This window comes from Carcharhinus amblyrhynchos, unplaced genomic scaffold (genome assembly GCF_965287045.1).
Source record: "Carcharhinus amblyrhynchos unplaced genomic scaffold, sCarAmb.v2.hapA scaffold_760, whole genome shotgun sequence".
Taxonomy (NCBI): Eukaryota; Metazoa; Chordata; class Chondrichthyes; order Carcharhiniformes; family Carcharhinidae; genus Carcharhinus; species Carcharhinus amblyrhynchos.
The window spans coordinates 18,077-25,797 of NW_027650500.1; positions in this window are offsets into that span (position 1 = coordinate 18,077).

The window sequence follows — 7,721 nt, forward strand, 5'->3', positions numbered from 1 at the left end:
CACAGTGTCAGTTTCTACATTCTGATCAGAACAATACGTTTCCCAATCACTCGATAGAATTCAATATCTGAAAGCTTTCCAGGGGTTCAGGTGATCAGATTCACAAATCGCTTAAATAAGCAACACAGATTAGACAGAACCATAACAATCCGGGAAACACTGGAGTTTGTAAATTAATAGAAACGTGAACAAATCACAACACTTTTCAAATACAAATCACAGAATACTGTATATTAGTTATTGTTTAAATATCAGGATCCAGCTGACACCTGGTTTTTTTTAGCTCTGGAGAAATTTCACATCACCCACTGAACCAAACATCATTAGAACAAAGTCAATCTCTTCCTATTTTCAAACTAAAGATTAAAGACAGAGACAGCTCCATGGGATGGAGATCTCACTCACCCAATACAAATATATACAATCGAAAGTAAACCAACTTATTTCATTCCACTACTTTTTGTTTCCAAACAAAATACAATTCCACTTGTATTGATAGTGCCAGAAACAGACGGATATTTAAATCAGGGATACCACTCTGGTGAACAAAAAGACACAATGAGGACAACTCTATATTAATAACTACACCCTGCAATGCTTGTTAACTTGGTCAGATATTCCACTCTGCTTATTGATTTACAATCAAAGGTTCATTTATTCTTACTCCCACTAAATGTTATTTCAGACCTGATCACTGAAATCCAATCTAACAATACACAAGATTTCAATAAGGTCATTTCTTACTGAGCCTATAAATTACACACAGAGTTTTCTCAGTTGATGAAAAGGATTAAAACCACAGAGATATTTCAAGTAATTTGACTGAAGTAAATTACACCTGGTATCTGTGTAACATTGAGAATGAGATCAGCGTGGAACATTTCCAGTTTCAAATCAGAGAGCTGCTCCCACACAGATTTACACAAACCTCAACTGCTCGACTTACTCACCGGGAACACCAATAGCGGCAATGACTGGGTAGAATATTTTCTCAGCTATCTCAACGGGATACAGCATCTTCAGTGTGAAGTGATGGACAGCTCCGTGCTGCTGACAGTCTCTCTGTCTCAAAACTCTGAATCTATATATTCCCAAAGCCTTCAATTTACACACTGCAGAATCACCTCAGGGACACTGAGGAAGTAACATGGTGTGAAGATCTTTAAAAAAGTATATATCTGAGTAAACAAATGACGAAATTGAGTTGAGTGATGGATAATATTATCTTTAGGTGGAATTAGCTCTTGCCAAATACTGGATTCTGTTGATCACATTTGTCAACTAATAACACATTGAAAGATACGTCCACTCAAACACCATCAGTTCCATCTCTAGATCTCAGATAGTTTCAGTGATATCTGTCACATTTCAGTAATTGAATTTTAAATGTCACCATGTCTCTCTCTCTCTACGTATGTGGGATTTAACTGTGGACGTTCAGTGATGGACATTAAGTGTGTTATGTGTGAGCATAAATTGCACAATCCTGCTGATCAGTTAACTATAACTATTAAATCTGCATGGGCAATTATTTCATCCCAAAATCTAATGGTGCTCCTCAAACAAAAAAATAACCAGTTAGAAATAATGGGACATCTCAGAAAGTTCAAACTCTGCAGCAGATACAAACTGCTCTAAGAGTTTGATAGTATCTGAGAGCAGTGAAAAAAAAAATCTAACTTTTACAAACCACACACATGCTCCAACTAACTCTGACCCTAACACATAACCTTATATTGGGAAAGAAATGGGCTGAGGTGTGGATCAAGAGAGAGAGAGAGAGAGAGACAGAGAGAGAGAAAGGGTCAGAGAGACAGAGAGAGAGAGACAGAAACAGAGACAGACACAGAGAGTGAGAGACAGAGAGCGAGAGAGACAGAGAGAGAGAGAGAGAGAAAGAGACAGAGAGAGAGAGAAAGAGACAGAGAGAGAGAGACAGAAACAGAGACAGAGACACAGAGAGCGAGAGACAGAGAGCGAGAGAGGCAGAGAGAGCGAGAAAGAGACAGAGAGAGAGAAAGAGACAGAGAGCAAGAGAGACAGAGACAGAGACAGAGAGAGAGAAAGAGACAGAGAGCGAGAGAGACAGAGAGAGAAAGAGACAGAGAGAGAGAGACAGAGAGAGAGAGGGAGACAGAGAGAGAGAGAGACAGAGAGAGAGAGGAAAAAAAGGGACAGAGAGACAGACAAGACAGAGAGAGAGGAGACTATGGGAGAGAGAAAGAGGATGCAGATGGTGTGAAAGGATTGGTGTTTCTGATAGTAACTTAGACTAAGAGGAAAGGCAGCTCCGTTATAAATGGCCAGTGTGCTGACATTAAATAACTCCGCTGTCTCCTGTTTTACCTTACAAACCTCAGGAAAGCTGTGATGACATTGGCCAGAGAAATGGGAAAGATCTTTCAACAGGAAAGAGACAACTGATCTGAGGGAGAAAGGAGACAAATGGGCAGAGAGAGAATGATGGATACACACGGGGAAAGAGGTCGAGGGAGACACATGAGGTGAGAATGTGAGAGATGTAAGTGGAATGAGAGAGGGAGGGAGGGAGGCAGATGGGGAGAGAGAGACACACAGAGATAGAGATGCTTTGAGGGAGAGATCTTGATGAGGTGAGAGAGAGATAGAAGTGGGGTCAGATAAAGAGAAGGGGTGAGATGTGGGGAGAGCAGGATCTGTGATATGAACTGGCCTGTGAAGCTTAGGGAAGGGAGAGTGAGAGGAAGTGAGTGGAATGTGTGATTGTGAGAGGGGAGTGTGATGGAGGGAGTGAATGTTCCAGGAGGATTGTGTGAAAGAGTGTGTGAGAAAGGCGACAGTGCACATGTGTGAGTTTACATATGTGTTTGTGTATGTGTCAGTGTATGCAGTATATCAACGAGAGGAAGTGTGACAAAGTGAGCTAGAGTGTGGCAGTGTGTAAGTGTGACACAGAGAGACAGAGCATATGCAGAAGTTTAAAATGGTGAGGGTGCTTAATAGTGTCTGTGTATGTGGGTGTTCTTATTGTGAAAGATTGAAGATTAGTGTGTGCCTGCTTGTTAGTGTGTGTGTGATAGAGTGAGAGAGAGTCTGTGTGTGTGTGAGAGAGTTAGTGTGTGTATGATAGAGTGAGACCGTATGTGTGTTGTGTGTGTGTGTGTATGTGTGTTGTGTGTGTGTATGTGTGTAATTGTGTGTGTGTGAGGGAGAGACAGTTAGTGTGTGTATGAGAGAATATGAGTGTGTGTTTGTGTGAGAGTATTTGTGAGAGAGAGTGTGTGTTTTGGACAGTTAAGTACATGTGAATCCCTGACTGTGTGTTTGTGAATGCAAGAGAGTGTAAGTGATTTGTGTGTGAGAGAATGAACGTGTGTGAGAGAGAGAAAGAGAGAATGTGCGAGTGTGTGTGCGCGAGTGTTTGTGTATGAAAGTGAGTCTGTGTGTGAGTATATGTCTGACAGCATGAGAAAAATTGTGTGAATGTTTGAGGGCGTGAAAGTGTGTTTGTGTGAAAGTGAGAGTGTGTGTGAGAGAGAGTGAGTGTGTGCGTCTGAGAGTGTGTGTGTGTGTGTGAAAGTGAGAGTGTGTGTGTGAGAGAGAGAGTGTGAGTGTGTGTGTGTGAAAGTGAGTGTGTGTGTGTGAGAGAGAGTGAGAGTGTGTGTGTGTGTGTGAGAGTGAGAGTGTGAGTGTGTGTGAGAGTGTGTGAAAGTGGGAGTGTGAGTGTGTGTGTGAGAGAGAGTGTGAGTGTCTGTGTGTGAAAGTGGGAGTGTGAGTGTGTGTGTGTGTCTGTGTGTGTGAGAGAGTGTGTGTGTGTGTGTGTGTGAGTGTGTGTGTGAGAGAGTGTGTGTGTGTGTGAAAGTGGGAGTGTGTGTGTGTGTGTGTGTGTCTGTGTGTATGAGAGAGAGTGTGTGTGTGTGTGAGTGTGTGTGTGAAAGTGAGAGTGTGTGTGTGTGAGTGTGTGTGTGTGTGTCTGTGTGTGTGAGAGAGTGTGTGTGTGTGTGAAAGTGGGAGTGTGAGTGTGTGTGTGTGTGTCTGTGTGTATGAGAGAGTGTGTGTGTGTGTGAGTGTGTGTGTGTGAGAGTGTGTGTGTGTGAAAGTGGGAGTGTGAGTGTGTGTGTGTGTGTCTGTGTGTATGAGAGAGAGTGTGTGTGTGTGTGTGTGTGTGTGAAAGTGAGAGTGTGTGTGTGTGTGTGTGTGTGAAAGTGAGAGTGTGAGTGTGTGTATGTGACAGTGTAGAGGGAGCTTTACTCTGTATCTAACCCCGTGCTGTACCTGTCCTGGGAGTGTTTGATGGGGACAGTGTAGAGGGAGCTTTACTCTGTATCTAACCCCGTGCTGTAACATTTGGGAAGGCAAAGCGTTCCAATATTGTCTCTACACCGTAAAGGTTGATGGAGGATTGCAAAGGCAGTGTACTGTGTCAATTGGTGCTGTCCCTGCCCCAGGAGAGATGGAGAGTTAGTAGATGTACAGTGTAGAGTTACTGAGATTCTGTAGGCAACCCCGAACACAGTGCACAGCCCCGCACCGTACACACACAGCCCCGCACCCCACACAACCCAAACATCCATCCGTTGTCCCTACCCTGGGTGTATTTGCTGGGGATATTGTAGATGGAATTATGTGTCCCTGCACATACAGAAATAACCTCCATCTTATTATAACTAGGTATTCAGGAATAACAGAGACCACACTCTCCTTTCCTTAGCTGCACAGTTACATTACTGAATTGCTCTTATTGTTAATACACATCCAGGTGAATGGCTCACCTCATCCCGACTGCCTTTACCTTCCAGGTGTATCCCCAACTCCATTCTTATCACCAACTGACAGACAAATCCATCACTGACCTCACTTTTACTGTCACTACTCATTCCCTGCGACCCCCACATTACAAAACACAGAAAACACAACAGCAGCGTTACGCAAACTGTCTCAAAAAACCTGCAGTTTCTTCAATCATTCGTACCCTGGGCTGATATGAACAACATCAGTTTGAATGCAGAATGTAAGTTTGTTTGCCCATGAATATACTTGTATACATAATTACTGAATCTATTTCAGGTCAAACAGAGATCGCAGTGTGGGAGCATGGTGCTAAATATCAGGATTATCAGGATTACCAGAGACCGGAATTCAAAATAAAGATATTTGCTGCATGTGAAACATGGATAAAATCATATGCATTAAAAAGTTAATGCTGCTGTTCAGTGACTGGAACTAATGTTATTCACCCTGAGATCTCTATAAATGTGCCTCTTCTGTTTTGTACAGTCATTTGGAGAAACAGATTTTGAAATGTTTTTCAATTAGATTGTATAATATCTCCATATGCACTTTCACAAATTCCCTAAATAAATCCCAGCTGAATTTAACAAGTCAATCCCCACCAATTGAATTATGGTTTTCACTCTGCGTGAGATGTCAGCACCTCTGGGAATACCATCCCACTGGGTTAATGCGGACACACAGTCTCACTGTTACTGTGAGATATTGCAAAGTGTTCTTCTGTTGGATAAGGTGATCTCATTGTCCCAGTATTGCAAACAATCACAATATGGAATGGGCTCTCACTCCTGCACAGGATAATTATTCCCCATTTGGCATTGATTACAATCAGTCAGTCAATCTGATTTATTTTACCGGGACACTCCTCACATACAACAGAAAGTGTTTGCAATTAATTCATTCAAATTCCAAAGCGCCCAAACTGTGTTTAGCAAAGATCTGAAGGAATATTTCACAAAGAAGTAGAATTATTTTGAACAGAAGGCAGTTATTGTGAAAGCACGGATGGAAAATATCAATATGTGTGGGGCTGCCCTGGGATTACTTTATGGAAAATGATGGAAATGTGTTTTATGCAGAAGATACACATCCCTTTATCAGCCTGTTTGAATTGGCAATGCAGCAAGACCATATACAGTGATGTTCCTATCCTTGAAAACTTCAATGCAAACACAATTTACAGTAATCCAATGACAAATTCAGAAAGATAGATCAGAATGGGGTTGGAAACAGAGTAAACAGCCTTTGCAGTGAACTATTCAATGGGACTCTGCAGAGTAAGTTTTGCTCGGTGTGAAATCCCATGGGAGTGTTTCAGAGGACGCTATCAAGAGGAGATGTATCTGGATTGAACTTTGCTTGACCCAAACCTGGGATTTTTTTTCTGGCAATATTCAGGGAGCTGAAAACTTAATGTATCTCTGTGTACATCTGTGCTCGAGTTCCTGATGGGCAGGGTAGAGAGATTTTCCGTGTGCTTTACCCTGTGCTGCTCCTACACAGGTCTTCACTGTTTGGACAGTGGATGTGGACATTTTTTTGTGCATCTCACCCTTGCTTCACCTTGACTGGAGTTCTTGGTGAAACAGTCTGGAGGGAGGTTTCTGGAAAACTCAGCCTGAGCTGCATCTGAACTCACATCTGTTGGTAGGAAGATGCAGAGGAAATTTTACCCTAGGAATGGTTTGTTGGGCGCAGTCTTGTGGGTATCAGGTCTGAATTTGGATATGGGACCATAATGAATTCTCCAAATTGAACCTACACATTACTATCCATGGGATTGGTGGGTCACACAGTTTAGAGGTGCTGTGGTTAATGTCCATACACTGTAAGGCTATAGCTTACATTGGAGTGTTAAATGGATGGTGCAACTGAGATTAGCTCATTGTTAAGCTGCTCTCTCGCTGCCCACCTCAGTTTGGTTGGCTTATCGCAGAGGCAGATGCACTTTTCATCGAACCCCTTCTGCAAATACCCTGGGAGTGTCTGGTGGACGAGTGTGGAGTGATATAACTCCATGTTCTCCCCCTCAACTTAAAAAGTTAATGCTGCTGTTCAGTGACTGGAACTAATGTTATTCACCCTGAGATCTCTATAAATGTGCCTCTTCTGTTTTGTACAGTCATTTGGAGAAACAGATTTTGAAATGTTTTCAATTAGATTGTATAATATCTCCATATGCACTTTCACAAATTCCCTAAATAAATCCCAGCAGAATCTAACAAGACAATCCCCTCAAGATTCATACAAACCCCTCACCTCAACACAGCCCTTCCCCTCCCAATAACCTCAAAATGACCCCCCGCAACACAACACACTCCCTCTCTCAAATCATCACCACGCCATCACCTCAACACTGAATCCCCCTCACCACAAAACACTCCCCCTCCCCACAAAACACTCCCCCTCACTTTAACCCTCTCCCCACAACGAGACTCCCCTCTCACCTCCGCTCTCCCCCTCACAGCCACACGCCTCCTCCCAGCTGCACACTTGTCCTCTCAGCCAGAGGGTGCTGGGTTAATTCCATGGAGACAGCAGGACCATGAGAAACCTGTGTGATGCAGTGATGGGTGGGATCTGGAATGTCTGACCGTCAGGAGCAAGCAAATTCCAGCAGGGATTTCAACAGGAAATTGACGGGGAAATTGAAGGGACAACATTTCCAGCGTTAAGGGGAGAGAGAGATATCAAATCAGCCATTTCCTAATGGAATGGAGGAGCAGGCTACAGCCACAGTCACCCAATACTTCCCCTATTTCTATATGGGTGCTGGAAAATAAACTTTATTCTCCATCTGTCCGAGTACTGGAGCTTCCCTGAGAGTTTCTCAGAGGGTCAGAGGGAACTGAGCTCCGTATCTAAGCCCGAGTACAGACCCCAGTCCCTGAACCCTGACCCCGAGTACAGACCCCAGTCCCTGAACCCTGACCCCGAGTACAGACCCCAGT